The sequence below is a fragment of the Morone saxatilis genome, unplaced genomic scaffold (genome assembly GCF_004916995.1).
Source record: "Morone saxatilis isolate NCDOM2014 unplaced genomic scaffold, NCSU_SB_2.0 Contig7, whole genome shotgun sequence".
Taxonomy (NCBI): domain Eukaryota; kingdom Metazoa; phylum Chordata; class Actinopteri; family Moronidae; genus Morone; species Morone saxatilis.
The window spans coordinates 1,868,125-1,876,076 of record NW_023340246.1 but is presented as its reverse complement, the minus strand read 5'-3'; positions in this window follow the sequence as shown (position 1 = coordinate 1,876,076).

Here is a 7,952-nt window from a genome sequence, read left to right as displayed (position 1 = left end):
CCGACTGAGCTAACCGGGAGCCCCCAGTTTTTCTTCCCTAATTCACTCACACTGTCTTTGATTTGAGAGGCTGCAGCATTTTAAAGCTAGAGTGAAGATACCGGTATCTTGTAAAACTGTCTATAAACAGTGTTAGAATTGCATAAACTGGGAATGACTGGAAAGCTGACACATACTTCATGCCACCCCTGAATAAGTCAGTGCCCTGCTTGTGCCACCCCAGTCAAAAAAAGTCTGGACACGCCCCTATGGTAGATAAAAAAATCAGAGCACCACCAAAGTTATAATGATTCATCCTCTGGGGAACATGAATCTCTGAACCAAAGTTTTGAAAATCCACCTGATAGTGGTTAAGACATTAAACTTAAAACCACAAGTGTGAGCAAGTCTGATGGTGCTATAGAACTAAAGTCAGAGGAGCACTACACTACAGTATCACTACAGCCAAAATCAATAGGTTAAATGGTTTTGAGAGAATAAGAATATAATGAAGTTGACACGATTTTGCTTGCAAACAGAAAAAAGTTACCAACATTTGCCAGTTGGTGTCTTTTTTGTCGTTTTTTGTTGTTTCTTCTTTAATCATCAAAAAGAGCTCGTCAAGAGATTTGAATCAATATACAAAACTTGCTTCAATTTCCCATAATTTCACTTAGACTCCTTTTGCACTCTGCTAAAAACAGTGATCAAAGGCAGCATGGTGCCTGAGTGGTTAGTGCTGCCTCCTCACAGCAAGGTCCCTTTGTTTGAATCTTGGCCCCGGTCCTTTGAGTGTGGGGTTTGCATGTTCTGGCGGTGTTTGTGCCAGTTTCCTACCACACCAAAAGGCACTGTGTGTTTCATGCTTTGTGTGCTAGTCAAACAATCACTGTCTGAGTGATCTTAACCATGGAACTAAAAGGCCCATAGGCCACATGGGCCGAGGTTAGACACGATCTGAGACAAGAGGTTTGTTGATGTGCAAAACAAATACATTTGGAAAAGAAACATTAATACATATCATTAATATATACAGCATGTTTTAAGGACAAATCAGCAGCATACAGACATCCATACAAATCCAATGAAAAGACTAAAACCAACATGTGTTGGTCTTTCAGTAGCTCTTAGCCCAAAGCCCATTGATTCCTACTGAAGAAATAAATCTTTAAAAACAGCTAACAAATATATTGTTTAATTTAAGAAAGACGCAATAATTTTAACCCCACACCTTATTTCAGGCATCTAACCAAAAACCCGTTCAAAAATCCACTGACTTTGACTAGAGGGAACCTAAGTTCAAAAATGCTAACTCATTTCCAGGTTTTAGGACTCATTCCTGCAGAACTCTATTTGGTCCTCTAGTGAGTATTTACTAGCCTGGTAATCACACTGAATTATCTTTTTTTCACTTCATTCATGAAAACACAGCAATTCTTATTTTTAGGTACTTAAACACCAACATACCTATGAATATTATATTACATTTCTAAAATCCTCCTAAAAACAAAAAAAAATCTTTAAATTGTCACTGAGTTACGCCAGATTTAAAGAACAGGGTTTAAAGAACCTACAGTATGTATACCTACAGTACAGGAGACACACTTCTGGACAGCAAAAGACAATCAGTGGCATCAATTAATTCTTGGTTTCGGTCTATTCATGGGATTTGTATATATATATAAAGAATAATCCTTTATCCTGGCCATTTTTATGTCTTTAAAAAGATCACAGATAAGTCAGGAACCCAAACAGATGTAAGACTAGACCTATTCTCTAAACTCACATAGACTTTGTTTGACAGAGCGGACTCTAGCTATATATCATGTAGTGTGCAGTTGTCAGTTGTCCTCATCATGACATATGCGATCAATCACAGGCGGCAAAGTATGAAATTTACCAGACTGCCTTATGTCTACTGACCGGCTAAGGTCAGCGATATGCCATGTGAAGCAGAGAATACAGAGGAAATGGAAAAGAGCCCTGTGGTTGGTGGGGTTGTGTTTGTAGGTCCGGTTTGAACAGTCTCAACGGATACAGACGGGGGGCATCACACCCCCCCGCTGTGGCACGATGGGAAAGGCTTTAATTTGCTCTCATTGTGCTGCTAAGACTTCTCCCTGTGGATATAAGGGGATTAAGGCGGTGGTATTGCTCAGTGTGACGCAGCAGCAGGTAGATAATCAGATACTGTACCACTTAGCATTTATGTTACAGGTCTGATGTTACGAGCCTCATCCCTGTAAGGTATTGTTTAGGCTCACTGTGTGAAGGCACCTACCCACTGGTAGCTTTGGCTTTTTAAAGGCCCTCCAAGGTTGCCCAGGGGGTAACAATGGCTAGCAGGTGGCGGCTTCATTCAAGGGTTTAAGGCTTACCTCCAGCCAAAACAGCTACTTAACCTAAGCGTCTCCGGATGAGAGGAATCGTAAGAAGCTTGAGTATTTGATGAAGTGATGGGTGAGAGCAGCTATGGTGCTAGGATAAGCAGTTTGCTGAGACGATATTCTCTGGCTCCAAAATAAAAAAAGCTGAAAATTCTTAAGAAGTATTTCAGAGGGCAGTGTTCAGTATGTAAGTAGATTGCAACAGATGCCTGTGGCTAAAATTACACTGAAAGGCCTTTGGGTTTTCAGTGCTTTGTTGCGGTTGTTAGGGGAGACGTGATTAACCAAGTCACCTCTTAACAACTTGGTCAGCCTTTCTGAATACTACCTGCTAATTAAGCGCTTCTTCGATTCTCTTTCAGTTGACTGAAGAGGGCAGTAGTAGCCCAGTGTCTGCACATGTAGGCCTGTGACTTCCCAGCTGATTAAAAAGTGAGAAACCCATGAACCTTCTTTTAATGACTCACTAACACGCAGATTTTGTGATGAACAGGTCCCAGTGTGTCAGGGTCAATGCACTCCTCTACAGGCTCTCCCAAGCGGTCTGTCCTGTCTCCCATTCTTTCTATCTTCTACACAAATGACTGCAGAAGCACTTATTATGATAGGCATGTTTTGAAATTTGCTGATGATGCTGTTATTGTCAGTCTCTTAAATAATAATGAGTCTGAAAATGACTGGTTGTTGATGGCTTTGTGTCTTTGTGTAATGAGTTTTATCTAAGGATAACTACAAGACAAACAGCCACCGTCCAAGATCCAGACTGATATTGTTCCTGAGAACAAACACTTGAGCACTGTCATTGATAAGCTTTGTTTCTAGTCTGATAGTGATGTTACTGTGTCTAAAAAGGTCCAGCAGGGTTTTATTGAATCTGGTTTTACCTCCGGTACTGTACTGTGGCTTGCTTTGATTACCTCAGTCTCGTAATAAAATCAGGCTGGATAAGCTGGTCAAAGTGGCCAGCAAGGTGATCAGGGTGCAGCAAGCCCAGCTTCAGGACATTTATTGTAAAAAAGGCTTATCAGTGAGACCCAAATGACTTTAAAATATGCTGATTTAGTGTCCTGACTTCATAAGGAGTTTGCTTTCTTTAGGCAGCTGCCACAGGATGCTCAAAATAAAGTGTTTAAATACTTTTATTCCTGTAGCCACTCAAACACTGAATCTCTCAATGTAATAGAGACTTGCACTTTATTTTACCAGGAACTGCTTTATCTTTCCAGCTGCATATTTTATTATTTTTTATATATACTGGATGCTTTATTGCTTTTATATCCTTGACTATTGATTGTTGTCATTGTTCATCAGTGAGCTGTGTGTTAACGCCTGCCTGCAAACCAAATTTCCCCCGGTATAATAATAAAGTTGAAGGCCTGCTGGCTTATTAGAGAGTGAGCTATAATGCCATAATGCCTGCATGGGCTGTCAATACGATTCTGCAACCTGTTTTTTTACTGAAGGTAAGTGGATGATCCTCCCTGGTTAATTAAATAGCTGGTTATGAAGACAAAGCAGATTATTCTGGTGGAGGATATATACTAGAAAAACAGATTTTTAGCAACCTGGCAACCTAGAATAACCTTGTGAGATCAGGAGAGATTTAATCTTGCGAGGATTAAATCTGGTTTCAGTAAGAGTTCAATTGCATTATATGGTTCTTGATTTGATTGGTTGAACAAATGGTTTATCCAATCACCTGCTGAGTATTTTTTGAAAGTGCCTGCCCTTTTTCCAACGACGACTTACCAAATGGTACTGTGTAACAAACCATCTGGCACAGTCAGTTTAAACCCAGAAGTTGCTCTTTGTTATATAAAGTATTCTAATAAATGATATGCAAATCATTAACAAACATATTACTGACAACCAATAAAACCTTTATGACTTATTATAATGCCTTATATTAAATAATGTTTAATTCAGCAGTTTGTTGACATTGAGTTACTTTGAACTACTTTTATGAGAGATGTCCTGAGCCCCTCCTAAGGATTGGGATCAAGCAGGAAATGAGCAGGAACTTCAGTGTGCCAGATACATATATGTTGATAGATGTATTTCTGTAGAGTAATATAATGCATTTAAAGGTCCAGTGTGTAACATTAAGGATGATCTACTGTCAGAAATGGAATATAATATCCATAGCTATGTTTTCATTGGTGTAGCCTATAATCACCTGAAAATAAGAATTTTGTTTTTGTTACCTTAGAATGAGCTGTTTTTATCTACAGAGGGAGCTGGTCCTGTTCTACGGAGTCCACAGTGTTTCTACAGTAGCCCATAACAGACAAACTAAACACTGGCAAAAGATAAGGCCCTCTGCATTTTTCATGAATTTCAGTGCTATGTAAATATAGTAAATGTAAAAGTATCAGACCACACTCGTGTCGGCAGATACCCAATATTAACCCGTTCAGATCCCCGATCCATTCCAATGGATCTTTCTGGGATGTTTAGATCTATGATTGCTGCTCTCTGACTTAACCCAAATGTGCAGACTTATTTGGGGAACTGTTGGGTCTCTCTTTTATAAGGGGTACGGTCTAGACCTGCTCTATATGAAAAAGTGGTCCTGAGATAACTTTTGTTATAAATGGCGCTATACAAATAAATTTGGAATTGAATTGAATTTGATTGTTATTACCACAATCACAGGTATTGACTGCGTAGAGCCACCCCTTTTTCAGCAAGGCATTGCCGACTGTAAGGCAATGGGAAGCCTAAAGGCAACATTTTAATCTATTAATCATATTATTAAAGCACAGAATTTGTGTTTAAGCTGTGTTTAAAATAAACATGAAATGTTATGTTACTTATACATCTCAAAATATTATTTGAAAGATTTAACACTTTATGCTGAGGATGTTTGCAGAAAAATCAATCCACTGGAATAGATAGATAGATAGATATACTTTATTGATCCCAAGCTGGGAAATTTCAGTGGAGCAGCAGCATTACACACAGTAACAACAGTAACAACACGTAACAACACAATAAGTAAGGAGAGACCAAGCCGGCTGACAGACACGGGCTGGGGTTAAGGGGCTATAGGGTATTAGTAATAAAGCGTATATAAAATGCAGACAAGTATTAAAGGATAGAGTTTCTGTATGAATAATGATAACAAATAAATAATCTTGACATGATTTATATCAGAAGGTGCCTGGTCTGTGTGCGCTGGCTCTGGGATGCTGCTGCCCCCCAACAACACAGCAGCAAAGAGAAAATGGCGGCTTCTGGCCGTCATCCCCTTCTTGTACCAGCGGCCTTCGTGTTAGATTCTCCAGTCCCCGAGTCTTGTTTGTCGATCACCACTCCCAAGTATCTGTTAATGCTCTCCACCAGAGAAGAACGACTCCCCCCTGGATGTCCGTTAGTGGGCTGTAGAAGCCGCGATGCCTCGCTTTCGGGTTCCCGGTCCCAAAGGGGGTCGAGCATCACCCATTCGGTTCTCTGGTGCTTGTTGACATTCAGGCCTCAGGTGCGATCTCGTTCGGACCACACTTCGTAACCAACAGGGTTGGTGCGTGACCCGACGCGTTCCTGTACGTCACTCTCATCCTGTGTTGCCCCCTGCTGTATCGTACACCCGGACAGGAGCAGCTGGATCGTCAAGAAGAGCTGCTGCGAGTGATTGACGATGACTGCCAGAGTTGTCAGCGTGAAAAGGTCAGTGGTGTATAAGGTGAAGAGGAAAGCGGAAAGCAGCAGCTCCTGTATGCATCTGACCACCACGTCAGACAAAGGACATCTGCGGCCAGACGGACAAGACTGTGTTTGCCGTTGCCTGTCAAGTAGTCATAATCCAGGAGATCATAGTGTCGTCAACCACGCACCACCTGCGCTTCTCACCCATTAGGCAAAGAGGGCTGAATGGGTGTTGAAAGCACTGGGAGAAATCAAAAATGTGATCCTCACAGTGTCTCCCACCATCAGATGTCATGTGGGTTCGCTGCAGCAGGTAAGATGACAGCCATCATCGACTCCTAAATGGGCTGACAAATTTGCAAAGGGTCCAGGAAATGTCCTCACCTGTGGCCCAGCTGGGCTAAGACCAGTCTCTCAGGACCTTCATCACAATGCGATGTTAGGCGACTGTCGTAGTCTGCGCAGATGGCCTCGACTTCTTGGGGACTGGGATCAATGCAGGGAGTCTTCAACAGCAAACGACTTTCTCCTGACTCAGGCTCAGGTTGTACAGATGTCCAGTACAGTGGACAGCTGGCTGGCACAGTCTTCAGGATCCTGGGTGATAATGCCATCAGGGCCTGCAGCCTTTCGCTGATGCAGTCTTTCCAGTTGCCTCTTACCTGGCCTGTAGTCACCGTCGGGCGGGGTTGGTGCAGATGTCATCAGGTGGATGAGCGAGGAGGGGGTGGGGGAGAAAGGAGGGGGCAGATGGAGAGGTGTTTGTACAGGGGATGCTGGGGGTGCGTGTTAAGCCATTTGGACAGCGTAAGTGTGTGGGGGGCTGGGTGTCGGAGGGGTAGCAAGGAGGTGAGCTAAAAACCTGTTGATATCAAGAATCAGAATCATCTTTATTTGTCATTGTCACAGTACAACGAATTGCTAAAAGGGGAGGGAGAGACAAGGAGAGGGGAGGGGGAAAAAAAGGCAGCTCCCAAGAACTCTGCTCCTGTAGGGGAGTACAGTGTGGGATCTTGAAAAAAACCTAAGCAAACATAAGGCACATATGAGCACACTTTACAACATAAGAACTCAAAACAACTTGCACCGGGGGAGTGGGAAGGGGGTGGAGGCACACCCAAGCGCAGACAGGCAGCTGCGCGGCGCAGCCATTCGGCGCAGCCAGCGGAACCCGCTTGTCGCACTGGGGGTAAAAAAGCGGCGAAGCGTGGGATTTTGGGGGGGGTGGGGGGTAGAAGCGGGTGTTGCATATGCGCATGTGTAAAGTGTCATTTTGGAGTGAGTTGTGTACATAAGCCTGGAGAGTCGCTTCGTCTACCTCTCAATCAGTGGCCCAGGTTCAGCATGTGCATTGCGATAACAGCAGGTTGCCAATGGAGACGTCCTTGACGGGTCCTTAAACAGGCATATCAAAAGTGTCCGTGAAGGAAGGTAGGAGGGACTAGGCAGGAGCGTCTCACTGCAGCGATCTCCTGGAGAGTTGTTCCAGCAGCGGCTTGGCCAAGGCCGGTGCTACTGAGGGCCGGAATGCAGATAGATTATGATTGTTTGGGTTAGGGCCAGTAGTCGCATCATTTCAATAGACACGACTTACTCTAATTTGTCCAATCTGGTTCTTCAATTCGATTCATTCTCTTTTGCAAAGCCGAAAACTTCTCCAAATGATGTTTTCCATGTGCAGTTATTACCCCACCAGTCTGAGCGCTAACAGCTCTGCTCACTCCACAATCATGTCGGGCAGCTTCATGGGGCTTTTGACTACTGACACCGTCTTCCGAATTTTCTCGATATAAACCAGGGCAATGCCTAATCCAAATCAGCAGATAGCCTTTTATCAGGTTCCGAATATAGAGATCCTGATTGAGTCCAGATGTCCCTGGAGTCCTCTAATATGAATCGTGATATATTATGAGGAACAGCCTCGAAACACACGACCCT